We start from the raw sequence: 7,488 nt of genomic DNA on the forward strand, positions 1-7,488 counted from the left end.
TTCACCCTTTATTTTCCAACCTCTTTTTACTATAGTTTATACAACTATAAACTTCCGTACGTTGGGGTGGCTCTGAGTCCCAAATAGTCACGCAGTTAGTCTCCAAAATGGTTTTTTGCTCTCCCAGACAGGAATAGCTTCATGGTTATTGACCAATTAAAAATCGTAATAAGGACTTCATTCACTCTGTGTAGACAACCATCGTCATTATTATCATCTTGTTGTAACTCTTCTTCTGCGTGCTGACAGTTATCTTTTCTGATCCGTACCTCGATTTGCCTTATCGTAGCTGGTGTAAACCGGGCATTTGATACGTTTTCTCAGCTCGCTCATCTCGGCGAGGTGAGATAGTTAAAACGGCACGGGGCCGCCATCCGCAGTGTTCCCCCTTCCTGTTTTCCCCCACCCCTCAACTCTCCTCGCTACTCTTGAATTCCTCTCTCTATTCTCCAGACTACTTGTACCCCCCAATCCAATGATGAGAGCTAGCGTACTGCCATCACCGCCAGTGTTACTAGATGACGTTTCGGTGCTGCCTCGTTGGCAATTCTTTAGATAGCTCTGCTTGACGCTTGGCCAGATGCCAACACGCTCTGGCTGATCTACTGAAGCTCACTGGCCTGCTTTCTGGTTCCCGGCTCCAAACACACATGAGCGACATAGCATGCATTCTACAGAACCAGGCTGCCACCTCACGAGTCAGTGTACGCGTCAACATCATCTATTAATTTGGATCGTCGGCCCACAACTACGTTTTCAGCTGCATGCGCAAAATGAAGAGTTGTAGCGCAAACACTGCCCATTGCACATTTGCCTTCATTCCTGAATAGTCTTGCGGGTATTACAGCGATCTAGCATTAAAATCAGTGATTGCTTTATAAAGGTTCTTTCTCGTTTGACTCAAAGACAAACAGCCTCGCATTGATTGAATTGAAAGTAAACACGCTGGGCGTCTATGTGTTAGATACAACGAACGGGTGTTAAATCGACCCAGCTGAAAGAAGTTAATAACCCACCTGCAAAATTTAATTATAAGCACAAGAAGAATGATGATATCAGTTTAAGACCTCGTTAATAATAGTCTGGTTGCATAAGCAGCGTTGTAAACAGTAGAATATGAGCTATCTTCTGGAGCTTGATGTTGCTGTGCGGAAGCAGACATAATGGCCACGTCAGCAAATTAATCACCAATGTAATTTTAACTAAATGTCAAGGACATAAGTTGGCAAATAAACTGAGACGTACATAAGTTGTCGATATAACAATTATTGAGAAAGAAAAACGAGTTGGTAGAAGCTGGATTGCGGGTTTCTGTATAGGATTCGCGCCAAATATACCGCTTGGACCAAGAGGTCCTAACTCTGCTTTATTTTGGGGGTACTTCATATGTCCTTCTGAAGTACTTCATTGGGTTGCTTAAGGCTCGTACGGCCATCTTTAATATTTCAACAATGCATTAAACGTAGCTTTGATAATTGGCAGCTAGATTTGTTGAAGATCTTCCATTGAAGAACCGTTTCGAGCGTAGGTAAAAAGCTAAGGGGCTAAATAAGTGCTTCGTCAGAAAATAGGCCGTCTGTCCATTTGAGGGTATGATTTTCTATTGAAAAAACTAAATGACCCTGTTAAACAGGTTAATAATAATTGAGAATCAGAAAACAAATTTGTTTAAATCACCTACCGCGCCCGTCATACCATCAATGATCATGGCTACAATGTGGATCATATAAAAATGTCTATAAGTAAAATTATTCGCAGCAGCGCAAAACGCGTGTGCACAAAATAGTTATCTTTTTTGCATTAAAAGATTTCCATTGAACATTTAAAAGGACTATCTCATCTTCTAGTTATGTGATAATTTCGTTGATATCTGAGTTTCACCCTCTTATTACCGATGAGCAAAGTTCTTTAAGAATACCCTTTCAAGTAGATGCGTAAATCAATATAGTCATTTTTTATATATGGGCTGGAATTGTATCTATGTAGCTAGCTGATTTGGGGGAGGTGCTATCTAGCAGCACCTTGGACCTTTTCGCATTGCGGGAATAATAGTAGTACTTATACTATTCGTGATTTAAGTTTAGCCTTCAAATTGAAGGTCCCCGGCGTCTACAACGACTCACACAACAACAATCACACTTAATATGGGGCTAGATCCTCCATAACCGTACACTATTCGGGTAAAACATCGATTTTTTGCCCTATCCTATATACGATAAGCGCAATTACGGTTGCCCATGCCAAGGCATCTAGATTTGTATTAACGGATAACAACGTTTCATATATTTGAGAAAAAGGGGCTGTAACCAATAAGTTCTTATTTTTACGAAGTACGAGGTATTCTAAAATACATTTAAACCTTTTTTCCGTTTCTTCAACGTATAATGACCTTTTCGTCGCGGAGCAGTTGCTTTGGGGCGACTGCGCTTTAATAGGATCTACGAGTGATCTAGTCAAAGGAAAAAACAACGTGTGCCTCAGACGCAGTTTGGGCTATTTCTTTATAGCGTGTCTCGGGTAACAAAAAGGAGTTCCTACACCGAAAAGTGACAAGGTGGCTGGCGGGGAAAACCTAAATTGCAACCCCAACTGCATCGCGTCTGCCGCCGTGGGTGCACAATGGTCTTTGTCGTGCAAAATTGCTGCAGTGTGGCGATAGACTTGAAACTTATGTAGAACTTCGCTGGTGAAATGCAACAGCAACGAGATCCCTAAAACGAATCGTTTTTTTATTTTTATATTCGAATTTCCGCCCCCTGAGCAGCGACGACAGTATTGTCTTCGTGGGACACCCTCTAAATTGGGAAAGCTTTTTGAGGAAAAAGAGAACAGGCAGTTTCGGTGTTCAGAGAATAGAGTCCGTTCGAAGTAGAATCATGAGCTGAACAAAATGCGGCGAAAACGGCTGTCAGCCGTAGAATGCACCGATGAAGAGCATAAATTTGCCTCAATACCCTTGTAATGATTCTGATGATATCGTATGGTTGGATCTGCTTAACTCATAGAAAAGAGGTTCGCTTTCAACATCGCCCTGTTTGACATCACCAGCACGTGTGGGAAGTGGTTTCTTTAGCAAAGAGCTTAATAGGCTTTGTGTAGTATCATCGGGAGCATAAATTCAAATGGTTCTAAATCTACGAACAACTGTGAATCAACTATCTAGTTCATGGGAAATCTGCAGTAGCAGTTTAGGTGCGTGCGTTCGACACAATGTTAATTTCTAGGCCAGCACTTTGGCCCTCGAAATTTACCTATCGACGTGACTGCGTGAGGCAAGTGGGTAAATGTTGGTGTTAGACTGCCTTTGATATCCGCTATAAGAACGCAGTTTTTTTATTTATGAGCTGAAATTTTCGTCCCGCTTTGAAGAACGTTAATAAGAAGCATTCATATTTACAAGATTACGATAGATTAGGGCTTCTAGATGTAGAAATAGAAGGCAAAGGCCTAAGCCAGGACAACACGATGTGATAACCTCAATTCTTGTAGCTTGCCAGCGAAATAAGTGTTAAATGGAAAAGCCGGTCCTATGATAAAGGCTGTCTGTTGATCTGTTTGCCAATCTGTTGATGCAATACCGGCTCCCCTTTTGTTCGGCACATTGAGCGGACTGTCGGCAAAAGGCAAGATGTTCCCAATACAGTGATAATTCTTTAGAGACGGTAATGATAGCAATAGTAATTTGTATTGAAGCTCCATATTCCTAGGATCTGTCTAATTTTCTTACACAGAGATATCTACAATCACAAACAAGGTAGTTCACTTAATGTCGGGTGAAAATTTGCAATCCGCAACAATGCTACTAACTCAAATATCTTAAAGACAAGGTCTCATCATTTTTTTTTACATTTGAACCAGCCATTTAGATCCAATTCCAGTAAACTTCGCTAACCTTAACCAACTATGTGCTAAAAAAAAAGCATCTGGTGACCTAGGGCCATTAAACAAGGTAGGATGTTTGTCGTTTAATAAACGTTTTAATAGTCATAGCCTTAGCGACGTCCTTCATTCAAGGCTGTAGTTGACATGTATGCATAGTTGCAATGAGAACTATGAGACACATCAGTTCGATCTCGACGATAGTTATCACTCACACCTTTTAGTTTAACGAAAATTATTACAGGTGTGCGTAAAATAATAAAAAAGGACGGTTACAAGCAAAAGCTCTTAGATTTTCAACGGTCTCCAGCGATAGCAAGAGGAAATTCAATCGACTCCTATAGTTGAAAAGGAACACGAAGGAATCCTTATGCCGATGATTTTGTAGCGAACTGTAAAGGTGCCTTTCATTCAGCTGGTTTAGTAAATAGGTCCGCTCATTTCTATCCAGCCGAATAGCTCACGGCGATCTATTGTTGCAGTTATATCTATTTTGAAGCTTTGATCGTGCATTGTTTCATAAATCATGGAAACCTCACACCGACGACTTCAAGAAAAAAAATCATTCGCGCAGTCAGGTCTTGGGAAATAATTGCCAAAAAAGAACAAATCCACAGCTTGTTAGGGTGAACAATCCATTGCTATGACGAGTATTCGACTACTACCTCGACCTTTATCGGTGTCGACTAAGGCTATTATGCGCACAGGCGGAAGGAGACACCAAACGCTTTGGTGAGACCCCGTCGGATCCCTTAGAGGGAGTCGTCCGACTTATCTAATAATGCCCGTTCCTTTCACTCCTCTTGACGAAGCCGTCTCACTCAGAAGCCAGACCTCCAAGGCGCCGCAACTCCTATCCAAATTTGCCACCACCAGCCGAACGTACCGCTGGATCTCAGAACTAGCCTGCCTATATACTAACCAGCAGCAAGCAGCTCCACGTTTACGTCTACCCATTGCAATTAAGGCCAAGCATGAAAGGCAACCAGACACGGAAGGACTGAGGTGCTAATTTGGTATGGCTAAACATCGACAAACTGAACAACAGAACAGTATATCGGCTCGCTTTCTCCTTTTTGAAGAGCCGACGATTATCCGAGCAGATAGGTCAAAGGACGACTAATGGAGAGGTTATCCATAGGGTAAATTGCTAAAATGGAACAATGGGATGAAGGAATAGTGCACACAATAGCGTGATTTTTTTTTAAGGGATTTGTACAGACAGAATATAGGATGCTTGCAGCCCATAGAATCGATGGGGGCGACGCCACGGAGAATGTTGCCACCCTTTTGTCAATGACTCCGTGAGTGTACATCATTGTAGCGGTAAATCCATGTGGCCTGTTTTTGTACAATTATCAACACAAGTCAACACACTATTAGGTCAAGTGTACACCACACAAACTATCGCGCACTTCTCGAAGGATGACCATTGAACACAGCATTGAAGGCACGCGCGTGAGGGACCACTTATAAAAGGAGAGAAAATATATTTAAATAGTCGACGAGATAGCGCACACGTGAGGTGTACAAGCGGAACTGCTTGCAGCATATTAGACACATCCTAAGCCCAACAAGGATTGCACGCAGCCAGCATATATCCATCCACCACCATCATCGTTGAGTCAGCTATTGCATTGACTAGTAGATTAGCTGGCCAGCTATATCGCGCACCGTTCCCTCTGCGGCTGTATAGAATCTCCTTAGCTAATGCGCTGCATGTACGTGTTGGTTATCCTCATCCATAGGTGCTGGTGGTAACGAATTGAACGACCGCAGCGCTGACTGCGGCGTTGGCTGCGGTGTAATGCTGTGAAGGCGACGAACGCAACCGTAGTGGCGATGGCAATGGGGGTGATGAATCCGAGGACGGTGGCCTTAGTGGTAGCCGTAGAGATGGCGCGGAATCCTGACGGGTGTAGATATGGCCTCGTATTAAACCACGGGGCAGTGGCTTCCCATAACTGCCCTCTGTGGAGGCAACGGACGGAAGAGGTGGAGGGGTTATTCGGGGCGGATGCAAGTCGTGAGAATTTCATTTCTCTGTTTGCTATTGACGGTGTTCGTTCGGAGCAGACATCGATCACCGCCGCCATCGCGTTCACTGCTTACAACGGAAATGGGCTGACTGAGGATCGTAGATTGGAAGGCGAGCTTGGATAACTTACCTGATGTTTATTCCGCGGACGAGGTGGCCACGGAACGAAGGGTACCATGAGTCTCCGATGGGGGTTGTCGACTCACGGCTCACTCTGAGAGGCGCGGGCCCGCGCGCCCGGTCGACACGCGGCTCGCTCGGAGCCGTCCCGTTTTCCGCAAGTTGCTCAAACGGAGTTAGTTAGTAGGCAGCGCTAGGCGGCGGGGAGGCCGCGCGCGCCCTGCGGGGCACAGGCTCAGTGCAGCAGCGGCAGTAATTGTAGTATTGGTAGTAATAGTCACAGACGGACGAGGTTGTGACGGGCACGACGACGGGGCCTGCCCCATCGCGAGAGGCCGCCCTGCGGCGCAGTCCATTGCACTACACGCCACTCTGGTTTGCAGTCGTGTGTTAGTTCCTCGCGTGAAAAACAACCAATAGGTCCACAGCATCCACGGGCTCCACTCGCGAGGAGCGTCGGGCAAGCACTCGGCTAGCTCACATTAGCCATCGCAGTCGTTTGGACTGTTCTGTTCACAGATCACTCACTCACTGTGCACTGGTCCAGGCCTTGTCAGGCTCGCGTTGGGGCCCCATCGTCGGGCTGCTCCCGTTCGAACGCCACTGCTCCTCTGCGCCTCTGCCTCTGCTCCTGCTGCTGCAACACAGCAAACGAACGAACGAACGAACGGAGGACGGAACGGACGCGGCGGAGCCATGACCAGCAGCGGCAGCAGCACCAGAGCGAGGAGCGGGTCTCTCCAGGCGGCCGCCGCGCTCTCTCCTTTCCTTCTACTCACTACCACCACCGCCTACTACTGCTGCTGTCTGCTCTCCTACAGCCTGTGCTGTGTGACTGTCTAGAAACATGTGTGTGTGTGTGTGTCTGTGTGCAAGTGCGTATGTGCTGGCGTCAGTGGCGTGTATACTGTTAACCAGGAAACACCGAGCAGCACTTCCAGCAGGGCCCTCCTTGGCGCCTGCGACTGCACACCGCTGTTCTCATGAAGCTGTCATGGCCTGCTGTTACCTGCACACAAGGGTCTGTATACACCGAGCTGTGTGCTATGCTATGCTACGCTACGATGTACATGCGTACGTTCATGCGGGTCTGTATGCATGTGTGTATGTGTGTGTTCGTATGTGTGTGTGTGTGTGTGTGTGTGTATATCTATGTGTGTACGTGGGCATGTGTGTGTATCTTCATCACTCCCTGTCGTGAGTGAGTACCATCATTGAATGCTTGGCTCCCGAAATGTGCGTTCCCGCGTCTTCCTGTCCGTGTATCATATGTGTGTCTGCATGGTTGTAAGTGCGTGTGCGTTCAGAGTGTATATATGCGTCTACTGCCTCGGCAGCTAGGGTCCCTATGGACCCTGCCCTTCGACGCTCTGAAGGCACCGGAGCCGCGCTCTGTTTTCGTATGCTCTCTTCTTGCCCCTGATCTCTCCGCTGTACCCTCCCGCTCATCC

General features: G+C 46.1%; 1 protein-coding gene across 1 annotated transcript in view; it reads right to left on the reverse strand.

Moving 5' to 3' along the window:
• The window catches only part of LOC111268881 (innexin unc-9-like), a 34,238-nt gene extending 27,429 nt beyond the window's left edge, over positions 1-6,809 (reverse strand). The window contains exon 1 of the mRNA XM_022848096.2: positions 6,048-6,809. The gene's annotated coding sequence lies outside the window, so the exon portion shown is untranslated. The remainder of the gene's footprint in view (positions 1-6,047) is intronic.
• Positions 6,810-7,488: the final 679 nt, after the last annotated feature.

The sequence above is a fragment of the Varroa jacobsoni genome, unplaced genomic scaffold (assembly GCF_002532875.2).
Source record: "Varroa jacobsoni isolate VJ856 unplaced genomic scaffold, vjacob_1.0 scaffold_1327, whole genome shotgun sequence".
Lineage (NCBI taxonomy): Eukaryota > Metazoa > Arthropoda > Arachnida > Mesostigmata > Varroidae > Varroa > Varroa jacobsoni.